Here is a 26,310-nt window from a genome sequence, read left to right as displayed (position 1 = left end):
TATTCAATGCCTTTAATACTTTAAAAAGATAACAGTATTATATCGCTGGTCAAAAATCCTAAATTAACTGTGAGTAAAACAAATCCGGTTTACAAACTAAAACCGAGAGAAACACGTCAACTATAAGAGGAAAACAAAGGAACAACAGACATACTGGAGTGCAACAAATTATAACGGCCATGCAATATACATAAAAACCAACTATTTGAAATCAACTGCCATATTACTGACTTGCTTAATGAAATTTTGAGAAAATATAGTGGGGTAAACCTGTTTTTTTGTTATATAAGCCTTAAATGATGTGTTGGTTTTGTCTGATGTTGACTGATGTTCCTGTTTACATCCTTGTACTTTGCTTATTGGTTATTGGTGAATAGCTATGGCATAGTCAGTTATTCCATAATGTAATCGGTATGAATAAAAAATTAGATCAACTTAAAACTAGCTATAAGTGGATTAAAGGAACAACTTATGACAGAATGGGCAATTGTCACAGTGTATTATCTTTGTCAATTGTAAATGTACACCAAAACCATCACTATGATGTATTAAGATTCACACATGAGCATTATCTATTAGCTTTTGCAAATGCAAAGAAAGAGAGGGAAAATATCAAGTTAAACCCAATCTGATAGTGAATGCATGGCAAAGAAATGAAAAACTATCAAATCAAAACGCTTTATAGAAAACTGGATAACAACTGTCATATTTCTGATTTGGTACAGCATTTTCTTTTGTATAAAATGGTGGATTAAACCTGGTTTTAAATCTATCTAAACCTCTCACTTGTATAACAGTCGCATCAAATAATCACTATAAAAACAAAGAAATATATCACAAAGAAGCACAAAAAGGCATATCGACAAAACATATTAGCAAACATTACATACAGGAATACATAAATATACCATAAAGCACAAGAAATCAGAGCCCAAAAATGACTAGTGGAAATACATTGACACGGGAAAACCATCCGTCTAATCAATATAAAAACAAGAAGAGAGAAACATTTATGAACCACAACAACAAACGACAACCAATAAACATAAGGTTTCTGACTTAGGACAGGCACAACTAAATACAGCGGGTTTAAACAAGCCTTTATAAAATATTTTGAATATCTTTAACGGAAGGATAAGGCGTCGACGAATGGTAAGTGGTGTAACCGTAGAATTTCATTGCATTATATGTTAAGAAAGGTATCAAACTTTGAATGAGGATACCTCATCTGCACAGCGTAAGCGAAGTTAAAGAATACCTTTTTTTATTAACAGTTATGTTGTCGGAATTGGCCTTTTGTTTTTGCAGGAATTTGAGATTGACACTTTTGGGGTTCGGGAATTATATGTAGGAGGATGTGATATGTATGTCCACAACATAAGGCAGGCGGTTTAAGTAGATATGTTGACTTTATAAAGCAGGTGATTGTAGCCATAGTACATATGTCTACTACAGATAACATGAGGTTGTAGCAGGTATGTCAATTACATAAAACAGGAGGTTGTAAAAGGTATTCAACTACATACAACTGGCGGTTTTAGTTTGTATGCCCACTACATAAAGCAGGCGGTTGTAGTATTTATATCCACTACATGAAGCGGTTGTGGTATTTTTGTGCACTAAATAAAGGTGGCAGTTATACTATATATATCCACTAAATAAAGCTGGCGGTTGTAGTTTGTATGTCCACTTCATAAAGCAGCTGATAGTAGTAGGTCAGTCCACAATATAAAGCGGGTTATTGTAGTAGGTATGTTCACTAAATATAGCAGGCGGTTGTGGCATGTATAACCACTACATAAAGCAAGCCATTGTAGTTCGTATATCCACTACATCAAGCAGGTGACTGAAGAAAATTATAACCTGTAAAATGACAAAAAAACAAATTTAACAGTTATTACATGTTTTGATTCATTGATATATTGATCGATTGATTATTCGAGTGATTTTGGAAGTGATCGTCACCTAGTTTACTGTGGGGTTAAAAATACTTTCCTTTATATATGACAGGGGTGTAAAAGCATTATATAAGAAAAAATTTCAGATTCCGTTCAGTAGAGCTTGGACAATCAGATCAAACCGAGCACAACCAATAACTCACAAAACGACACACAGTATCGCGCTAAGGCCGTGTTCACACCAAACGCTATGTAAAGTAAACATGTTTACAATTAGTTTAATGTAATGTACACTGGTTTCACATTAAACTTGTTCACATCCAAACACCCTGTTTAATTACCTGTACATAAGATTTGTTTACACTTGTAAACTCAGTGTCATTTAAATGTTCATTACGTAGAACCGAATGCAATATTTTCGGATAACTTTTTCTAGCAATTAGGGAACGACAATTTGACTTCAAAAAGGGTATTCCAGTTTGATAAAAAAAAATCTGGTCATACAGATGATAAAAACAAATATTCTGAATCCAGAGTTTCCCCATACATTATAGTGTTAAATACAGTTAACTCTCGTTGTCTCGAACTCGGTTGACTCGAAATTTAAATTGATGGAAGAGTTAATCTGACAATACACGTGTAATTAAATTTCCGGTCACAGCTGACCACTGTATTGATTTATGACATGCTATTTCCGTGAGTGTATACCTAAGATTATCTGTTAATCTTTTTTTTTTTATATATAAATTTTTATAAATAATTAGTGATACATGAAAAAGTATTTAAATTGTTTACAAACTAATTAATTTGTGATTTACACTAATGAGCTTGGGTGTGTATAAAGTGAGGATTATGGCTTCCGTTGATGATCACCTAAAAACTACTCAAACGGCGTCTTTAATCTTGTTATATATTCTTTTGAAAAGAAAGACTGAGATAAAACAAAATGAATAGAAATCAAAATTTTCTTAAATCTCTTGTATCCAACAATACACAATTTTGTCAGCTATTAGCGACCTGAATTACGAAACTGTCGATTGGAAATTACTCTCTTGGAAAAGCCATAGGATTTTTTTTTTTAATTGAAACAATTGAATAAGTAAAAATAAAAGTCATTATAATAATTAAAGACTGTGACATACAAATACATCGATCTGATACGAGAATATCGACCCCCTTGCCATATTCACCCGTATTTATTTTAGCTTTACCAAGCTAAGCAACAGTTATGTCCCTTAGATTGTCGAACTTCCGGTGTTCGTTTGAGTCGAACTACGTGTATCTCGAAATATTTCTATGGTCCGGATGACTTCGACATAACGAGAGTCGACTGTATATATATTTATTAATAGTATCGGAAGCACATGTCTGTGTTTGTTTATGTTCAACACGTGTTGATGAACACATGGTTGCATACCTGGTTTGTTATTGTAAGAATTGATTGGCTATTATATGTCGCAATGCAGGTATCCTACCCGTTTGTATGAGGGTAGGATCGTGATTCTCGTGTAGACTCTTATTATAAATAAAAGATATGTTTATAACCAGTTATTCGACGTTCTGCCTTTCCGAGTAGCATACCTTCCGTTTCGTTATACATATCCCCAACCCTTACCCACCCATTTGATAAATTTGAGCTAGACAGTTTAATGATGTTACATGATAAATTGTAATAATAATGTTTTTATTGTGTTTTGTAGATTGTTGTTGATTTTGATTTTTAGTTGGATGGAGTTCCGATACGGACTTTGCTGTATTGAGGAAATTTGTGTGATTGTCTTGGATGAGTTATTAGATGCAGATGAACATTTGCATGAATATTGAAAAATTAATATATGAAATGGTTTTGATGCTTGAAGAAAAAATAAGTTATTAATGTGTGCTACTCACAAGGAGAGCTCATTCCTATAGTATACATTTGTTGAGTTTTATTGACTAAATAATTTATGTTCGGTTAAGCTTGGCGAATTAGGACATAATGAAAAACGATATTTGATTGCTAGCATCGCAAAAATCTGAATAAAAACGTTTGCGAGAAAAGAATCTGACTCAGAAAAAAAATACCCCCTTTGAAGTTCATTGGTTGCATTTATGAGTGAATCGTTGTTTGAGTAAAGACTAATGGCAAATATTTCGGTGTACGTCCAGTCGATTCGGGAAGACCTGTTCAAATGAATTATGTGTTCGGCAATGATGATGCTTTGAGTCTTGATAAGGGGTTAATAAAAACTACGTAAAGTTTTTTTGTATATAACAAATGAATATTTAAAGTTGAGACAAAATGTCTGTAAAGAAATATTATTAATAATTGTTATAAATAGTCAAAAGTCGTTTCTTCCTTAAATATACATGGTAAAAATAATGTTCTAAATGTCAAGTTTTGTGTACACTTAACCTACACAAGGTCTACATTGACTATCGACTGCATGTAGACAAAACATGATCTAAACTACATGTAAAAATTGATTTTATCAATGGGAACGTAATTGTCTTTAGTTTACGTGTGAGTTACACTAACACAACACCGAGTCAATGTGAACACGGCCTAAGATAACTTGCAGTTACTGATAGCTGGTTCAATGTTAATTTCAACTAATAGATATAAAATGTCTTCCCATAATAATATTCTAAACAGGATACATCAAACGCATTTACTGTAAAAACGTCATACACATGACATCTTTCAATGCAAAATATAGGTTCATACATATATGTATTCTTAATTATATATCAACTAATATAATGTTCTGTCTTGATACGTCAAAGTTCAAAAAGATGTTATGCTTTGTTGTACATATAATTAAATATATATAAAATAAATCAACGAATATAAACGATGCAGCGAACATATGTTTAATGTATTAAATTATAATCTTTGTACCTTTGATTATTTACACCATAGGGTCGTGCCACTGCTGGTGGACGTTTCGTCCCCGATGTTATCACCAGACCAGTAGTAAGCACTTCTGTCTAGACATGAATATCAGGTATATGGTAATTTTTATAAATTTCCTGTTTACAAAGCTGAAATTTTTTAAAAACTAAGGATTTTGTTATCCCAGGCATAGATCACCTGAGCCGTATTTTGGCACAACTTCTTGGAATTTGGAGTCCTCAATGCTCTTCAACTTTGTACTTGTTTGACTTTTTACTATTTTCATATGAGCTTCACTGATGAGTCTTATATAGACGAAACGCTCGTCTGGCGTATTATATTATAATCCTGGTACCTTTTTACCTATTTACCTTGAGAATAACTCAGTCGTCATCCTCTGTCGTAATATTAGGTCTAATCATTCCGCCGGCTGGAAATTGTGATGGCTCGCAGCAAGATGGATCCACACAATATTGCCGAGTTTTGACGCAGTCACATATCTGCTTATAATAACTGCACAAATTATCATATACTCCATCTACAAGTCTGTTTATTACTTGTTGTCTGACTATTAAAAATAAAACAAGCAAATTACTATTACTAGTAACTTATACTTACAAATTATAAAATTGTGAGATTATCAAAATCAAGAATCGATTCGAGATATTTGTAATATGTGCTATCAATTTACATATATAGTTATTAAAGGTACCAGGATTATATTCGTCAAATTTTTTTTTGAAAAGCTCAAACGCGGAAGTTTAAACTTTTATCTTTTTTGTTTGGTTGAATTTATTCTAATGCATATGAAAGATCCAGACATATTTGCAGACTGTATTGGACTATTTAGTGAACATTTATCTTTAGTCCAAAATTTTACAAATATCTCTAGGCTTCATACTATTATTTGGAAAAACAAGTGTATAATATGCAAACCTGCATTCTAAATTATGCAACTATATCAAGCTTTTAAAGGTCATAGAAACAGATGTATACAGACTTGACCATAGTTACCTTAATAAAACGTCTTCCATTTTGAATGTTTAATTTCATATTACATATATACGTATACATTTTATTAATTTGTAATACTGTTATGATGACGCGTGTGTAATCATATTTTTTTTCTGTTTTCTTGCGAAAATAAAACCATTAGTGACTACAAGTATATGGGTTGTTTATATTGATGCTTTGGCTACTGTTCAACTGTTACATACAGCTTGCTGGATTATGCAAATACTTATGCTATTCAATAATACAATAATATTTGTTAATTGGTTTCACAAACTGCAAGTTGAGCTATTTAAAAATGAAAAACAGGAAGTTTTGTCAAGATGCATGCAATAATTACATACTTACATTGAACTTGTATTCGGTTTAAAGCATACTCCTGAGAAATATTACAATAAATTCCAAGGATAAATAGAACTAAAACTTGTCTTGGTGACATCGTTAATCCAAAGTAAATGACCTAGAAACAATTAATTGTCTGTTGCTGCTGAAAGTAACCGCGGCAAAACTACAACTCTTGATAGTCTAGCTTTTTGCTTTGTATGAACATTCACGTTCTGGGACCTTTTCTTCTATACCATGCATGTCGTAAATTTGGTAGTTGGGTGGTTTTTCATAAAACAGAAGTAGACTCATAAATATGTAAAGTGTCAAGTTGTAGAGATTGTAGGTTAATAAGGTGCATGTATAATTATCTTAAGTAAAGATTATATAACAAGATTTAGATGCAAATGTACTGTATAACAATAAATGCAATCCATGTTTATAAGTCCTTTTAAATTGATGGTAACTATATATGCATTCATATACCGGTATGACGTTTGGTCTGAACGAAAAGGGTTACACATGTATGACTTCGAAAACGAGACTTCTAGCGCTTTAGATATATTCAACAGAATTCCAGTATAAATTTTGATTCACTCTATGTAACGATTGTCAGATATGTGTACGAATACGTAATATCTCAATTCCACATGTCTATTTTACTCCTATATTGAGGGAAAAACTAAAACGGTTCAAATCTTATGAACAGAACTTTAGAAAATAGATATATAGCCCTTCACTAAAACGACAGTTCAAAAGTCTGCATCGTGGAACTGATATGACGTATAACATAATTTGTATTGTATTGCCATTGATAGATTAAAATGGCATATTGAAACTGAGTTGCTAACTCCTGCGAGCTTAGTTTGGAAATATTTGGTTAATAATTTTACTTTACTTCAGAAAACTCCTACTAGATATAGGAAGATGTGGTATGAGTGCCAATAAGACAACTCTCCTTCCAAATAATAATTTATAAAAGTAAACCATTAGAGGTCAATGTACGGCCTTCAACACGAAGCCTTGGCTCACATTGAACAACAAGCTATAAAGAGCCCCAAAATTACTAGTGTAAAACCATTCAAACGGGAAAACCAATGGTCTAATCTATATTAAAAAAACGAGACACGAGAAACACGTATAAATTACATAACAAACGACAACAACCGTACATCTGATTCCTGACTTAGGACAGGTGCAAACATTTGCAGCGGGATTGAACGTTTTAATGGCATCAAACCTTTTACCTTTTAGTATGACATTACAACATAGAAAAACACACGATAAAATACCAATTGGAAGGCTTAGCTCATACAAAACGTAAATTTACACTCGGTACTGACATGATGTAACAAACTTTACTAAATTGTCCGTTTATAAATTTTGAAATTATTTTAAAGCTAAGGTTTCAACTCCCTCAGGCAATGTTTGCTTTTGATGAATTTGGCTATTTCTTTTAGGTATTTTTGACATATAGCTCTTTAACGATTTTCAGTACTTAATCATCTTCGAATTACAAATGTTTGGCTTTGAGCGTTCCTGATGAGGGTAAACGTGTTGTTTACCATTTTTTACACACTATGAACGAATTTTTTTTATCTGCGATACCTGAATGCAAATACATATTAGTTAATAAATTTATTAGGGACAAGACTTTCAAGACCAAAAGCAAATAAACAAGTCCAAATAAAGCCGTGGCAAGCTTAAGATACCACCGCGAAATATTTAACAACCCTTAGAAAATCATAACTTTTGAAAAAACGGTTTCATAATATATACAGATAAATGAAAAATAACTCGTTTAACGTATAATACTTATGTGTTTATAAAATCTTCCAATAAGGAATTCCAAGAAAGTTCTGTTAAATAAGTAAAAAGTAAAATCACAAAAATACTGAACTTAGAGGAAAATCAATTCGGAAAGTCCATAATCACATGGCAAAATTAAATAACAAAACGCATAAAAAAGAATGGACAAGAACTGTCATATTCCTGTCTTGGTACAGGCATTTTCAAATGTAAAACCTAATTTAACACTTGATACATATAGGATGAATATCAAAAATAAAACTATACAATTAGAACTAGATAAAACTTCCTGTACAGATTTATGGAGAATAATGTTGATGTTATTTCAGTATTTATGCATCCCTGGTTTACACATTTGTATGTTTGATCATGGAGATAAATTAAGAAACAGTGCTTCTTTTCCAAAAACGTTTCCAGAGGATATTTTAACAATGTCCCCTGTTTCCCTTGAAAACTAAATGAGTACCTTTCTGTTCGACCTTTTCTTATTTTCATATGACAGGGTACCCCTCCAAACAGTTGTATAAGAAGCTAAATCATTTAATTTCACATAGAAGTTTATCGTGATGTGCTGTCTGATGAGTCCACATATGATATAAATCTAAACAAGATACTTAAAACGACAGTCTCATGTTCCTCTGCATCATGTCTAGGCATTTACCTCCGATTTAACAAATGCAGTTATCTAAGTTCCAGAATATATGACAAACGAGTCGTTTGTAATCTTAAGATTAAAAATATTCGTCACCTTAGCAGCAACATACTTACATTCATGAATACGAATTAAGGTAATATTTTTATATCATCCAATATCCACGAAATGAAACTGCTACTCAGACTTTGTAAAACGGTATCGGAATCGGTATAAAACAGAAATTTGTCAGGATTTTTGGGAAGATTGTCTCGTCCTTTTTCCAAAACGTTCGTCAGAAAAAATCAAGACCTTTTAGATGATGATGACATTCAGTATCTATTTCCGACAAAATACAAGACTGTCTTGAGCTTTATATAATTCAAAGTATTGAAGCTGTGTATATTATTTCATTTTAATTTTCCCGTTATTTTGTTATGCTATTATGTTTCCATTGGTCTTGTGGATGTTGACGTGTCTCGATATTTATTCATCCCGCCTCCAGGTTTTGCTTATTTCGTTTATGGCGTTTTTGTTTCTGTTGGGTCCAGAGGTGCAGTACGTCATAGATGGTTTTATATCATTCTATCTAATTTGTTAACCCTTATTTTGGTAATCACTTAATTTTTACTTTATCGATAAAGTAAATACTATAATTATGAGGGATTTGCTATCAAAGACAAACATTTTTGTTGATATGTGGAGCAGGATCTGCCTAACGTCTCAGAGTACCTGGTTATAACAGGCTCGTGTATTCTATAGCTAGTCTTTAGATGTCTTTTGTTTTATTTTATCGTTTTTGTAATGCTTGCTATTTCTATTGCATGAAGCTCGACAAATTAATATTGAAGCGGTGGCGAGGGCGAGGGCGAGAATGGAGTTCAACATCTTCTGTAAACCTTATTATTTCAGAAGGTAGAATACATTGATATTTCATTATTTGCATAGCGATGTCTGGTGTTGATATGAGAAAGGTGTTTCCTGTGATAAAGGGAATGACGTTCGTATCAATTACTTTTTTTTTAATTCTAACAAATTTATATGTTAAAAAAGGAAAGGAAATACCGTAACATTTGCGATGTTGTTTCTGCTATGAGGGATTTAAGATGCGATTTATGCATAACGTCGTTTTCAATGTAAACAAAGAGACGCTACCATTAGGTAACTTTTTTTTCATATCAAAGAATAATTAAAATTAAATTGTTATTGCGCTCATTCCTATATATATGTACACTGATAAATATATATAATACTAGTACTCAAAGTCTCAAAACAAACGAGATCGGAAGAAAGAAACAGATTTCTGCGCAAATGCGGAAAAATAAAAAAATGAAGTTTTCGTTTCCGTCCGTTTATCCTGGTCTTTTTATACATGGTTCAGTGACTTCTTGCAAAATTGTTGAGACGTTTTTAAAGTAAATTTCACTCTTAATATGAATACCATGATATCTATATTTAGTTTATGCTAGTCAGACCGTTTGACATCGACCTGTTTTCATTGATCTATGTACATGGTAAAGTTTTTGGGGTCAAGCTCATGTATTATATACTACACTTAATAGGTATACTATTCTTTTTTATATGGAATGATATCAAGATGTACATATCAAACTTGCAAGTTTCACTTGACCTTAGCTCATTTTCATGGTCATGTTGATTGATAACATACTTTTAAAGTTTGAAGGACGTGATTTTCAACAAAAGACTTGTTCCATTATTCTTATGAGAATGGCATTATAGAGCAACTTCTTAGGTAGAAACAAAAGAGGTAGCAATCTCTTTTCCTTAACTTTCCGCTATTTTGATGATGATCTTTCCCTTAATAATTTAACATTTGGTGATTATGTTGAACGCATCTATCCCTTCGAACTAAATATAAATGATACAAAGAATACAGATAAGTCTGCCTAATATCTAGACTTAAATGTAGAAAATACCAATGAGGGTCGGTTGTAAACAAAACTTAACGACAAAAGAAATGATTTCAGCTTTCCAATTGTGAACTTTCCATGTCTATCTAGCAATATTAAAGCAGCCCATGCATATGGAGAAGATATCTCCAAATTGATACGATACTACCGGGCTGTTATTTCCTAACATGATTTACCTAATAGAGTTTTACTGCTTCAAAGAAAGTTATTCAAACCAGCGTTCCAAATGGTGAAGACGAACTCATCCCTTCGTTAATTTTACGGACGCCATCACACTTTGGTTCACCATTACTAATATCCGTTTCACAGATGATAGTGGATATGTTCTTTATGTCGTTACTACTATCCCATTACTTTTTCATGATTGTTATCTACCGAATTTTGACTACCAGGTCTGTTATAACACCAGCCACATGTGGAGCAAGATTTACTTGCCCTTTCGGACACCTGAGATCACTTCCAGTTTTTCATGGTGTTCGTGTTGTATAGTCTTTAGTTTTCTATGTTATGTTTTGTGAAATCTTGTTTGTCTGTTTTCTTTTTCTTTTGTAACTAGGGCGTGTCAGTATATTTTCGATCTATGAGTTTGAATGTCCCTGTGGTATCTTTTCCTTCAACCCTCTTTAGAAACGTTTCTAATAAAATGTAAACACAATTCCTCAGTACAATTGATAGGGTTAAGATTGTAAAGAACTTGTCATCACATTGACATCTGGTTGTAAAATCAATTCAGACAATATAACAAAAAAGAAAAAAATGCACCTTTCCCATCAAATATATCATGTATATAGTTATTGTATTTCATTATGACTATGACAGTTGCTAGTTTATTTATCTATATTTATAGCGAGTGTATTGTATGTGTTCACTGCATAACACAAGCGTTTGTGATGTATGTATGCACCACATAATGCATGTGATTGACAAATTAATGTTCAGTACATATAGAAGGTGGATGAAGCAGGTATTTCCACTGCATAAAGCAGGTATTGAAGTATGCATTTGATTGGTGTATGTATGTCCACTTCTTTAAGCAGATTTTCTTGAGAAAAGGATAACCTGTCAATAGAAAAAAACATGAACAAAACAAACCTTTCTTCACATAAAATTGAGAAAGGAAATGGTGAATATGTCAAAGCGACAACCACCCGACCATAGAGCAAACAACAATACTTACTAACTCATTGAATGATTGATAGATTTATTGTCACGTATTTCACAAATTTGTTAGTGCAAAACACTGTCTGCAAAATGTGACAGTGATGTTACAGCATAATGTAAGAACAGCTGGACAGTGCTTGAATCATCATACAAAAAATATCGATCTAATATTCGTGTTTGTCTGTTTGTCTTTTTCCGTTTTCGACATGGTGCTCTCAGTTTATAAGTTAGAAGTTTAGGTAGCACCAAATTTAATCAACCATTATCTACATAAAAAATGCCTATACCAATTCAGGTATTAGACAGTTGTTTTACATTCGTTTGATGTGTTGTGGTTTTACAATTTCATAACGGACTTTCCTTTTTGAATTTTCCTCGGGGATATATATTTTTGTAACTTTACTTTTATTCATGCATAATTCAAATTGAAATATTGCAGACAAGAACTGTTATATCTGATATGCATGCCTGCTATGTTAAAACAAATTCGTAAATAAAAGAAAACATCGTTTCCAATCAATGCAGCTTACAAGAGAGAACACCTTTTTACCTGAAGAGTATTTTAGTCGTCATCATCCTCTACAGCCATCATCTGGCCAATAATTGTGAAGAATTGTGATCGGTTACAGCAAGATGGATCAACACAAAATTGTCGAATCCTTTCACAGTTACACATCTGTCTGTAATAACTGCACAACGCGTCATATACTTCAGGGGGTAGAGGTTTGGTGGCTGTTAAAAAACAAGTTGATATTATCTAATACTTAAAAAAAATCGAGAATTCTGAGATCAATTGCCAAAAAAAGGAATCCATTCATCATTGCGGATCATTACAATTGGCGAAAATGGGAAAAAGATAATCTAGAAATGTGTTAAATACGCATTTCAAATTACATAGAAAGTCGGGATTCTATTTCGTGAAAACCTCCACTATTAATGGTGGTACGCTTCCAAATTCACTTTTGAAACCAGATAAAATCATTCACATGGTATTATCATGATATTTACATGACAGTTGCATTGTCAGGAATCATTTATGTTTAAGCTATAAAGCACCATTTAATGTACTTTGAGGGTTATGGCAACTCCAAACCATTGCCTAGTTTGTTTTTGGTAAAGGAGGGATTCTAATAAAAAATATATCGTGATAGGGCAGACTTTACTTACTCAGAGATTGACGGCTAACTCAACTTATAATTAAATTTCATTTTAAATCTACACACAAACAATCAAAACTATTGTTTTTGAGTTGTTATTTGTAGCAGAACGATTCATGAAACTTAACACGTTTTAAGCAAAAAACTGTCAATTCAAACACGTCTAATCGTGAAATAGTGTTGCCGATTATTACCTTCGATAAAATTGTTATCTTTTTTTAAAATTAGTTTTTTAAAGACTGTGGCAATGGTCACAGATAAAAGTATAACGCTTTTGAAAAATTGATCTTTAATCTTGAAATGGGTTTGTTTTCTGTAGAATGTATGCTTATGTACATCAAAGAGCACGATTATCTGCTCCTACCACAAATACATTTGAATCCACACTATAATTTGAGTACTAGAAAAACAAAAATCAAAACAAAAATCTTTATGCATATCCTTATTCTTTTCAAGCTCATAGAAACAGATGTAATTTGTTTGATTATGTAGATATAATGTTATGCAATAAAATATGGTAAATAAATTTCACTAACTGCAGCGTGAGTGTTTGATAGATTCGTTTAGTTTAATGAACGTTTTACATTGTATTTGTCCTTTTACAATAACCTTAGAAAACAACAATACGAACCATTACCGTTATAACATAGACAGAATGTATGCAATATTTACATACTTACTTTCAACTGGTTTACGCTTTAAAGCAAACTCCTCTGAAATATTGCAACAAATTCCAAGGATAACCAGAATAAAAAATTGTCTTGGTGACATTTCAATGCCAGAGAGAAGTCCTTACAAACAGTAAGTTGTCTTTTGCTGCTTTAGCAAAATGCAGCAAAACTACAACACTTGAATGTCTAGCTGTTGTTTCACATGAACATCCACGTCCTGAGACCGTCTCTTCTATAATAAAATAAAAGTTATATAATTGTCACATTGATGCTTTTCATAAAAGACAGGTATAGGCTAAAGGCGACAGTAAAATGTCAAATGTCAAGTTGTAGACATTATAGGCTAATTAGGCCCATGAACAGCTGACTTAAATAAAGCATATATTAGCATTTACCTGTAAAAATATAAGTAATACATGTATCTAACATCTTTAACTAAAGGAATTTTGTCAGTAATGACTTTCATGAATCTTAGACAACAGTGTCTTCTGGAGTTTTAGTTAATCTAACAGGATCCTAAAGTTAATATGGCTTCTGTCTATGGTTTGATTGCAGATCTAAGCTTAAGTAAGAATACATAACTATATACCACATTTCAGGTACGCGTATCTCTGATTTTGAGGGAACAACACAATAACACTTCAGATTATATGACAAAACCTTTAGAATTTTCTCACCTTTTACTGTGCATGCTACCGTTCAATAGTCTGTATTGTCGTGTTGGCATGATATAGAAAATACTTTTAAACCAAGGTGCAAAATCAATCAAACAAAATTGAAGAATCTGGCTATTTTTTCAATATTTCATTTGTTCATAAAACAACTACATCGACTAACAATGTGTCTACGTTTTTGTGCATCCCTGGCTTGCAAATCTTATAGTGTGCGCATTCTAAATCTATCAAAAAGGAGTCGAAATCGAAGAGCTTATTTTTACAGTGTCTCTTTTCCCTTGGTGACAAGCTGTGAACGTCTACTTGGCAACGTTTCTTATTTTCGCGAGTCGGAGTTCCTTCAGACATTTGTAAAAGGTATGAAAATCAAATAGGATACATTATTTAATTTAATAAACAGGTATATTGATGACGTTCTTTGCATTAACAGTCTATTTTTTTCTGAATAAGTCTAATTTATATATTCTCCTACATTTCCGTCTCAAGAAACCACAGATATATTTTTTGACATTGATCTCGAATTTAACACTGTTCATCACATTACTTAATTTAGGACAAATGAGACAATTTCAATTTTGAAATTATGAATTTTCGTCACCTTAGAAGCAATTTATAAACTTCACCTGCATATGAGATATACATTATCCAAGTCTTTCTCTATTCAAGAGCTTGCCGCTGCTTCTCCGACTAATTTTAAAATACGTCAACCGTGTCTAATCTGAACGTTGATGAACAAAGATGATGTCAAAAAAACATCTCGTCCTGTTTCCAAATACGAGAACACGTCGGGTGCTACATGTGGCGCAGGATCTGTTTATCATTCCACAGCATCCGTGATCATCTTAAGTTTTTTGGATCGTGTTGCTTAGTCTTTAGTTTTCTATGTTGTGTTTGGTGTACTTTTATTTGTCTGTTTGAGCCATGGGTTGTCAGTTTGTTTTCGATCTATGAGTTTGAATGTCCGTCTGGTTACTTTCGCCCCTTTTTTGTAATATACATTCCAAGGTCTAGTTAATAAATATAAGGAATCAACTTCACAAATAGTACAGAACCTGATGGTTCTGAGGTATAGATTCCAGGTGCTGGCGTTGTTTATCATCTTGATAATGTGTTAAAGTTCACCTTTTTGTCCTTGTATATAGTTTCACCTTTATTGTTTATAATATTTTGAGTATATACGTATGACGTCGACCGGTACTAATACATCACGCAATAGTGTTTTGTTTAAATTTGGTTCTTGACTCTCATTTTTGCTAAATTACTTTTTCTATTTGCCATTTCGTGTTTTTTTGTTGAAACAGTTTTTTTAATTTTATATTGATTAGGGTTACATTACAATATTTACTGATGTACCCTTATGTTTCATGTAAATAGTATATAGGCTACGCAAGAACTAAATAATGTCAACATTGAAAGTTAAACTAGATTTTACCATTTGTTTCACTGATTCCATCTAAAAAATCAGTTTATAAAAAAAAAAGAACGATGATGAACATAATTGTGTAAACTATAATATGAAATCAAGCAGACCTGAAAAAGGCAATTGCACGGATACGCAATATATTTATATCTTAATGTTTTATTATACCGGGGATAATGCCATTGGCAGCTTTTGGAGTTCATCTCGATTGTAAATCCGATCCCGTATAGACTCACATACCCATAGAATGTGGTTATATGTTATCAAGATCATTTTTATAGCCACGCAACAAAGTTGCCAAGGCCAAATAGTTTTACCCTTATTAGTCATTCCATCATACCATCATTCTGTCATTACGTCATTCCTTTATTCTGTCGTTCTGTCATTCAGTCATTTCGCAACAAATTATTATACAGGCTAATTTCTAAATGCCTTTAAATATTGGGCTGATTTTTTGTATGTGAGTTTACCATGATGAGTTACAGATCAAGTTTGAGCTTCGTACCGATCCGCTAATTTTTGTAAAAATTACTGGCTTTGGACTTCTATAATTTGTTGAAAATCACAGTTATACGGACCTTTGTCTACACGCCTTCAGATATTGGACTGCATTTTTGTATGTGAGTTGACCATGATGAGTTACAGATCAAGTTTGAGTTTCGTTCCGATCCGCTAATTTTTGCCGAAAATACCGGCTTTGGACTTCTATTAATTGTTGAAAATCACAGTTATACGGACCTTTTTCTAAACGCCTTTAGATATTGGGCAGATTTTTGGTATGTGAGTTAAACATGAAGAGTAACAGATCAAGTTTGAGTTTCGTTCCGCTCCGCTATTGTTTGTCGAAATTAAGGGCGTTATAAAATTGTTGAAAATCACAGTTATACGGACTTTTGTCAAAACTCCTTCGGATACAGGGCTGATTTTTGGTATGTGAGTTACCCATGATGATTTACAGATAAAGTTTATGTTAAATTCCTCTTCGATAATCTTTGCCTAAATAACGGGCTTAGGATTTTGATAAATTGTTTAAAATCACAGTTATATGGATTTTTTTACAGCCTTAAGATTTTGAGCAGATTTTTTTTAAATGTTAGACTACCATCATGTTTGTGTCCACATGTGTTGTTGAAATTGCAGATTTTAAAAAAAAATTTAGGACGGAGCCATACGTGTCGGTACGACACATCTAGTTATTATAGACTTCTACGTTTTGGTATGTTGTAAATCAAATATAAACATTTGAGTCAAATCGGTAAATATGTGTTAAACATAAAATACCATTTTGAAAGGTTATTTTTAATTAAAAAAAAAAAAAAGAGGGAAAAGAATTTTGGATCTCAATGCTCTCTAACTTTGTACTTTATTTGGCTTTTTTTTTTTACTTTTTGGGATTCGAGCGTCACTGATGAGTCTTTAGTAGACGAAACGCGCGTTTGACGTAAATATGCATTTTAGTCCTGGTATCTATGATGAGTTTATTTACAACCACTTGGTCGATGCCACTGCTGGTGGAGATTATTTCTCCGAGGGTATCACAAGCCCAGTAGTCAGCACTTTTTGTGCTGACATGAATTATCATTGATATTGTTATATTTATAAATTAACTGTTTACAACATTTTGATTTTTTTGAAATACTAAGGCTTTTCTACCTGTATTTGGCAACACTTTTAGGAATTTTGGATCTCAATGGTCTTAAACTTCGTACTTTATTTGGCTTTTTTTATACTTTTTGGGATTCGAGCGTCACTGATGAGTCTTTTGTAAACGAAACGCGCGTCTGGCGTATATATGAAATTTAGTCCTGGTATCTATGATGAGTGTATTCGCATAATAAATATATATATTTAATTTACGATTATAACACTTGGTGAATCATAAATATATGTATACTCGGTTGATTGTATATGTAAACTACATAAAGCAGGCAACTACATATGGTATGTCCACTACATAATTCAGGTGATTGACTAAAGTATATCCACTACGAAAAACAGGTTTTCTGGAGAAAATTATGACCTGTAAGAAGAAAAGGAAAAACAATATTGATCTCCTATAATTAGCGATAACGTTGACAATATGACAGTTGTTTTAGTTTCGTTTGAGGTATTTGAGCTTTTGATTTTGCTATTTGATTACGGACTTTTCGTTTTGCATTTTTCTGGAAGATCGATAATTTTGTTATCTTACTTTTGTTTATACATAATTAAAATTAAAATATGGCAAACAAGAACTTTTCTTGGTATGCATGCATTTTATGTTGAATCTTTATACATAAATAAAATGAAACATCGCATTCACGTTTTTACCTACATAGTATTTTAGTCGTCATCATCGTCGGTAGCCATCATCTGTCCAATCATTCTGAAAATAGCGAATGGTGATTGGTTGCAGCAAGATGGATCAACACAAAATTGTCGAACCTTTGCACAGTTACACTGCTGCCTGTAGTAACTGCACAACTGGTCATATATGTCAAAGGGTTGAAACGCAGGTGTGGTGACTGTTGATATAAAAAATTAAGTTGCAATTATCTAATACTAGAAAAAAATCGAGAATTCCTAGATCAATTTCAAAAATAAAGAATCCATTCAACTTTGCTGATCCTTACAAATGCAAAAAATGTAAAAAAAAAATATAATCTAGAAATATGTTAAATACGCATTTCAAATTACATATAAATTCAGTATTTCGTAAAATGCTTCCCATTATTAGTGATGATACGCTGTCAATTAAACTTCTGAAACCCGATAAATTCATTCAAATGGTATTATCAAGATATGTACATGACAGTTGCATTCTCAGGACTCATTTATGTTTTAGCTATAAAGCACCATTTAATGTACTTTGAGGGTTATGACAATTTCAAATCATTGCCTGGTTTGTTATCGGGGGAGGGGGGGGGGGGGGGGGGTGGATTTAAAATAAAAATAAAAATAATAAAAACATATCGTTATAGTGCAAACTTTACTTCTTCAATGTTTGAAGGCTATCTTCTCTAGATAAAACACACTAAGAATTAAATTGCATTGTAGGTCTACATACAAAAGATCAATAAATGTTGTTTTTGAGTTGAACATTTGAGGACGTTTGAGTGAAAAGTGTGTCCGACTGTTCTTTTTACGTGTATTTCATGAAACAGATATATATTTTAATATACACAAGTTGTAATTAAAAACACAATTGTATAAAATATGTCAGAAATAAAGTTTAATTTCCTGTAGGAGCACGAAGCTTCTTTAAAATCCATATACACCTAATATGTTAGTATGACTAAATAGAAATGTATTTCATTGTCCCATATATTTTATGTTTTTAAATTATGAATGTTTAATGTTATTATACCAGCATGTAGCTTTAGTATAGGAAAATAGTGTTATTTGTAGCGAGACCATTCATGAAACTTTACACGTTTTAAGAAAAATAGGATTTGAGTCTGTATACACTCTGTCAAATGTGTTTAGATATAGCAAAGTAATGATATTTCTAGATTCTTTCATGTAATTGAACAGGATAGAATCATATGGGTCGTGTTCCCTTGCTGCTATTGCTACTCCATATACTACTTCATACATTTTGTTGGATTATATAGATTTAATGTTATGCAATAAAATATGGTAAATAAATTTCACCAACTGCAAAATGAGTGTTTGATAGATTCGTTTAGTTTAATGAACGTATTAACATTCTATTTGTTCAATTAAAACTAACCTTAAAAAACCACAATACAAGCAAAAACCATTATAACATTGGCAGAATGTATGCAATATCTACATACTTACTTTCAACTGGTTTTCGCTGTAAAGCAAACTCCTGTGAAATGTTGCAACATATTCCAAGTATAACCAGAATTAAAACTTGTCTTGGTGACATTTTCAATCCCAACACGCAGTCCGTACAAACAGTTAGTTGTCTTTTGCTGCTTAAGCAATATGCAGCAAAACTACAACACTTGAATGTCTAGCTGTTGCTTCACAGGAACATCCACGTCCTGGGACCTTTTCCTCTATAATAAAATAAAAGTTGTCAAAGTGTCACATGGATGCTTTTCATAAAAGACAGTTATAGTCTTAAGGCGACAGTAAAATGTCAAATGTCAAGTTGTAGAAATTATAGGCTAATTAGGTCAATGAATAACTGACTTAAATATACATTGTGTAGCTTTCATAAAAGGATTTACTGTGGATTCATTTTAATTTTCGCTGGATACCAATTTTCGTGGGTTTCCTAATACAGGTGGACCACAAATTCAAAGGTTCATCGAATAACATATTTTCAATAGGATTTGTATACAGAGATTGTTCAAAACACGAAATTAAAAATCCACGAATATGCAAGTTTTCAGCAATCCCCGAAAATTGATACCCAGGAAAAGAAATGAACCCAAAGTACCTGAAGACTTTATTAGTAAGTTTCAATATATATGCAATCCGGGTATATGTTATAGTGAATTTGTACAATCAGTGATTATGTAGAATCCCTGAAATTTTTCAGGGATTATGTAGAATCACTGGCTAGTTGAGGGATTATATATAATCACTTTAATTTTCAGGGATTATGTATAATCACTTGAAAAAACGTCAGGGATTTTACATAATAACTGAAATGAAAAAATAGTTTTATTTATAAAGAAAATGAATAGAAGTCAAATAATTTATCCTTTAAAATCATATTAAAAAGTAAAATCACAAAAATACTGAACTCAGAGGAAAATCCAATCGGAAAGTCCATAATCACATGGCAAAATCAAGTAACAAAACACATAAAAAACGAATTGAAAAGGATTATCATATTCCTGACTTGGTACAGGCATTTTCAAATGTAGAAAATGATGGATTAAACCTGGTTGTATAGCGCGACCCCTCTCACTTTGATGACAGTCTCATCAAATTCCGTTATATTTACAATGATGCGTGAACTATTAAACAGACATTATAGATAAAATAGTCAACATATGGGTACAGCAGTCATCATCGTGTGCCAATTTTACAAGGAACAATTTAACAGAACACAAAAACATCTATTTACAAACACATTCATTGATTCGCGTGTCTGACGTCAGAAAATGTATATGTCACATATATTTGTCGTTCAAAATGTATATACAAACAATTTTAAAATTTCACATATGCAATGTTAGCATACAGGGTTAAAAAATCAAAAGTATGTAAGAATTAATTTTATAAATAGACCGAGATTTAAAATAGTCCAAAAGTTATGTAGAATTTATAAGAATCCACAAATAGTTCATTCCACTACGCGATTGAATAATTTTGACGTTTGTGGTTTAACGTATTTTGTAATTCATAAAAAAAATATCATAATGACATACAATAGACCAATATCATACTGATGGGATCTTTTAAAGTACAGAGTCACGTTATAAGAACCAAAGAAATTCAAAAAGTCGCATGTACAAACCAACCAGCAAAAAATGAAAGACAATACAAACACATTGACGGGATGTTTAAGTACCGAGCAACGTTAAATGGATATCAAATAAAACAATCTAACAGTTAAAGTATTATTAATAATAGAACAACGACAAATGAAAGAACAAAAAACACGTTGTAAAGATGATAAACAACATCAGTACGCAGCATCTATACATCAAGACCATCAGGTATTATTTGTGAAGTTGATACGGAATATTTATCAACAAAGTCTTGGTACCTTCCGATGATTTTTTTTAGAAAAAGGACGAGACGTTCTTTGACATACCTTTGGTTCATCAACTTTCTACTCAGAAACTAATGACGTTTTACAAAGTCTGAGTAGGAGCTGCAAGCTCTTGAATATCGAATTAGTTGGGAAATATATATTCCATATGCAGGTGAAGTTGGTATATTGCTACTAAGGTGGGGGAAATTATAATTTCAAAATTTAAAAAGTCTAAAAATGAGGCGGGGGAAGCCGTGTCTGTTGTTTCTTTAATTTCTAGTTCTGGGGGATATATTAATGGAAGCCAATCAGAAAGTTCGGATTGTTTATGGAAAGAACATCATCAATATATCTGAAAGTGAAACTAAATAATCTGGCTTCTTTGATCCTCTTGTTTTTGACAAGTGTCTGAAGGAACTCCGATTCATATGAAAATCAGAAGAGGTCGACAAGAAGAGGCGCACAGTTTGTTCCCATAGGAATGCCGACAATTTGTTGGAAAAGTCTACCTCCTAACTCAACAAATATGTTGTCGATAAGAAACTCCAGCATACTGACCACTTCTTTTTCTGTGTAGCATGTTTTACCTTTTTGTTTGTCACTATTAACGAAATATGCCTTATGAAATCTCAAAGTAGTAAATCTATAGAGTATGCTACTATTTTTATGTTGAAAGGCATTGGGGATTATTTCTTTTAGGCGATTTTTCAATTTCACAAGGGGAATGGTGGTACACAGGGTTGAAAAATCAAAAGTTTTGATAGACTAATTTCAGAAAAAGACACAGATTTAAAATTGTCTAGAAGTTCTTCAGAATTTTTAAGAATCCACATATGGTTAATACCACTACTCGAGTAAACAGTTTCACAGTATTTCTGAAGACTCTCTTTCACTGCGGACAGAATTTTAGCCAATCTAATGGACAATTATTTAGTGGAAAATGAAGATGAGCCTGCAATATACCGTTGTTTGTACGGAATTTTATGAAGCTTTGGTATTCCATGCAAACAAGGTAAGTCCTCCGATTCGCTGTTCAATGTAATGTTTATTGAAGCCATGAAGGACTTATGAAACATAATTATAAACATAAATTGTAAAATATTAACCACAATTTATCAAAATGATAACCCCATTTTTTTAAATGTTAGGCACAATTTATTAAAATGTTAAACACAATAAATTAAAATAATATGCGTCACATCTGTTTTCACCACAATATCCATATTTATATCGAATCAGATTTTATGACACGCCTAAGAGAAATGAAGTGTTCAGTAAATCATCTCAAGGTACCCAAAAAAAAGGGAATAAGCAACCCAGAACTGCATGGTTCGAACAAGATACCATGTGGTGTGCCTAGGCGATATCCTATTCAGACCTTTTGTGAACAATTTCCATTATGTTTTTCTGGTTTCCCTTTCCTTTTTAACTCACCTGGCTCGGAGGGCCACGTGAGCTTTTCTCATCACTTTGCGTCCGTCGTCCGTCGTCCGGCGTCGTCTGTTAACTTTTACAAAAATCGTCTCCTCTGAAACTACTGGCCAATATTTAACCAAACTTGGCCACAATTATTATTGGGGTATCTAGTTTAAAAATGTATCCGGTGACCCGGCCAACCAACCAAGATGGCCGCTATGGCTAAAAATAGAACATAGGGGGGAAATGCAGTTTTTGGCTTATAACTCAACAACCAAAGCATTTAGAGCAAATCTGACTGGGGTCAAATTGTTTTTTAGGTCAAGATCTATCTGCCCTGATATTTTCAGATAAATCAGAGAACCTGTTGTTGGGTTGCTGCCCCTGAATTGGTAATTTTAAGGAAATTTTGCTGTTTTTGGTTATTATCTTGAATATTATTATAGATAGAGATAAACTGTAAACTGAAATATTGTTCAGCAAAGTAAGATTTACAAACAAGTCAACATGACCAAAATGGTCAATTGACCCCTCTAGGAGTGATTGCCCTTTATAGTCATTTTTTAACAATTTTCATAAAATTTGTAAATTTGTACAAACATTTTCCATTGAAACTACTGGGCCAAGTTCATTATAGATAGAGATAATTGTAAGCAGCAAGAATGTTCAGTAAAGTAAGATGTACAAACACATCACCTTCACCAAAACACAATTTTGTCATGAATCCATCTGCTTCCTTTGTTTAATATTCACATAGACCAAGGTGAGCGACACAGGCTCTTTAGAGCATCTAGTTCACTCTGCTATGAGAATATTACACTCAATGCCAGCTTCCTCTAAAATTGTGTTCTATTTGTCAATCCTTAGTTCTGCCCGTTTTTCTTTTTATATCTATAATACTAAAATTACGAGGTCCAATTTATCAGCCGTCATCACGTAAAAACGATGAATCAAAGAATTCAACTTTATATCTAACTAATATAGTACAATGCTGTTGATTAAAAATTACACCACTCCAGACCCCTTTGTTTCCCACATAATTAATATTGCCAATAAATAAGAAGTTCCGGGTCGAATCCGATACCGATACCAATAGTATATTCACCTGTTACCTATTACCTTATCTGTACGTTCCGCATCTGACAGGCGCACCTCCAAACGCTGTATTTAGAATTTTGCTATATACACGGGTCGTAATCACAGGGTTGACACTTCTAAATTCAATCATTGTCACATTGTTCCCGATTGTAGTATTTTAATCAGTATGACTTTTTAAGATGACAATACGAATAATATAATTCTGGACTTAAAATAAGGCGTATAGGTACAGCACGTACAGTTTTCAATTTGTAAGCCGGAATGACGTAAAACAGCGAATCAAAGAATTCAACTTTAATTATAACTCATTAACGCTGTTGATTAAAAAATACTCCTTTCCAGGGACTTTTGTTTTCCAAATAAAATTAATAATACCAATAATTGATAAGTTCCAGGTCGACGGGTTCAAACAGAAAGATGTTGAAAGCAGAGAAAACTGTGCATCTTATAATCGGCATGACTTTATCAGATGACAATACCAATACTAAAATAAGGCTTACGCATAGTTATATTCTTTAATTCAGCCACAGACCCGCGATATCACGGGTGTGTTCTAGTATATATATATATATATATACATTTAGATACGTAAGTTATCTCAGTTTGACTTTCTAATTCATTTGATAAAAAAAAACACCACAAAACAAATGTTCCCTAATCTTCTTCACATTTTGTTTTAATGTACAAAATAACCAATGACATGCTCTACATGGATTTGAATATCCATTTGAAACTGGCATTTTTATTGACAAAAATACATGTAAAGTTATCCCTATCAAGGGAATGTTGATATTATTATCTCGAAAACCTGTGTTGGTTATATCTTTAAGATCATCCTCTGTGTTTAAAAGCAAAATTAGTTCATCTGGCAAGGAATATGAAACAAAAATATGATAATTTTACTATTATACTTTTTTTTTTATCTAACAAAGGACCCTTAAATTATTGGCAATCCCTGAAATCATACTAGGGAATTTGTAGAATAATTATTAAAATGTTCAGTGATTATGTAAAATCAGGGATTCTATATTGTCCCAAGTAGAATTTTCTATATTGTCCGGAATGGAATTTTATATTGCACGAGCTTGCGAGTGCAATATATGTTCTACGAGGGACGATATTCCTCAATATTCATGCAATAACCCTTTTATTGTATAGCAATATAATAATTGAAAGTAAAAACTGGTTTAAACTAAGATTTTGTCGTTGATGATGTCATGAATTTTGAAGATTTAGTGCACTAGTGCAATATTAGAATTTATTGCACGCTAACTTTTGGTTACTTTCTGTGGGAAATATTATATTGCTATGTAATAATATAATTCATTATACATGAAACAAATCAGCAACATTTAATGTTTTGATTAACACAATTTTGTATTAAGAACTTATATTTTGTAATTGGTTTTTATTGATCTGTATGTGACATTTTTTGTATTCGTCTTGTATAAAGTAATTGAAACAATAATAATTAATCCGTTAAAGAGGGGCAAAAGATACCACAGAGGGACATTCAAACTCATAAATCAAAAACAAACTGACAACGGAACAGTTAGAAATAAAATGACAAACGGACAATAGTACACAAAACGCAACATAGAAAACAGAATATCAGTACATAACGTTTACTGACTACGCTGAAATAACTCGAAAACATTGTACTCGTATGGTTAAAACTTTTGCAGCTTTCCAGATGATGACTAGTAACGGGTTTTCTACTTTCCTCTTTTACAGCGTTGAGTCTGAACCTCTGCTGGTGGACTATCAGTCCCCGAAGATATCGTCAGCTCAAATTTAAAAAAGAAGATGTGGCATGATTGCCAATGAGACAACTATCCACAAGAGATCAACAATGAGCAAAACCAATATCACATAATCAGCTATGAAAGCCCCGGCATGACATATGCAAAACAATTCACACGAAAATAACGGCATTATTTATGTACCAAAAATGAAGTTCCTTTACAAACAATTTTAAATAGATCTGTTCAACAACGTAAGTATCCTTCTAGTAGGGAGATAGCAAATGTTATTGCTATTTTTTAAACAGGTTATTCGTCATTACTTTCAAACTATAGGCCAATCCCTTTAATAAGCTGTGTAGGTAAAATCTTGCAACGAATTGTTTTTAAACATGTTTATGATCATCTACATATGAATCAGCTAATTTATGAATATCAGTCTGGATTTTTGCCAAAATACTTATCTATACAGTAGCTACTAGAAATGATAAATTATATTCTTAACTCACTAGAAATGAAGGAAATAAATGGATTGTCTTTTCCGATTTTTTCTAGAGCTATTGACAATGTTTGGCATAGAGGGCGCGTACATATGAAATGAAATCTTATGGAATACATGGTAATTTATTTAACTGGTTTGACAGTTAGCTTTGTGATAGGAAACAAAAAGTTGTGATTTATAAATCATCATTCTCATTTTTGCAGTCAACATCTACGGGTGATTGTTAATATTTCCTATATTTAAGTCAGTAAAATAGAGACGAACGATATCAAAGGGACAGTCAAACTCATAGATTGGAAATAACTTGACAACACCATGGCTAAAAGTA

At 32.4% G+C, this 26,310-nt stretch overlaps 3 long non-coding RNA genes across 4 annotated transcripts; all 3 read right to left on the bottom strand.

Annotated features, from left to right (window-relative positions):
• Positions 1 to 1,390: 1,390 nt before the first annotated feature.
• On the bottom strand, positions 1,391 to 6,411 carry LOC139502260 (uncharacterized). Its single transcript, XR_011658764.1, has 3 exons — positions 6,133 to 6,411; positions 5,145 to 5,341; positions 1,391 to 1,863 (listed from the first exon to the last, which is right to left on the bottom strand). It is a non-coding gene; the product is annotated as an uncharacterized lncRNA (long non-coding RNA).
• A 4,831-nt stretch (positions 6,412 to 11,242) lies between these two features.
• LOC139500751 (uncharacterized) lies at positions 11,243 to 19,567 on the bottom strand. 2 transcript variants are annotated; one of them, XR_011658353.1, is made up of 4 exons: positions 19,516 to 19,567; positions 13,478 to 13,645; positions 12,191 to 12,372; positions 11,243 to 11,538 (listed from the first exon to the last, which is right to left on the bottom strand). It is a non-coding gene; the product is annotated as an uncharacterized lncRNA (long non-coding RNA). The 2 variants fall into 2 exon arrangements; XR_011658352.1 differs by lacking the exon at positions 19,516 to 19,567 and having other exon boundaries at positions 13,478 to 13,708.
• On the bottom strand, positions 17,374 to 19,509 carry LOC139500752 (uncharacterized). Its single transcript, XR_011658354.1, has 3 exons — positions 19,346 to 19,509; positions 17,877 to 18,066; positions 17,374 to 17,582 (listed from the first exon to the last, which is right to left on the bottom strand). It is a non-coding gene; the product is annotated as an uncharacterized lncRNA (long non-coding RNA).
• Positions 19,568 to 26,310: the final 6,743 nt, after the last annotated feature.

This window comes from Mytilus edulis, chromosome 13 (assembly GCF_963676685.1).
Source record: "Mytilus edulis chromosome 13, xbMytEdul2.2, whole genome shotgun sequence".
Lineage (NCBI taxonomy): Eukaryota > Metazoa > Mollusca > Bivalvia > Mytilida > Mytilidae > Mytilus > Mytilus edulis.
The sequence above is the reverse complement of the archived record's forward strand: the minus strand, read 5'-3'. Positions and strand labels throughout refer to the sequence as shown.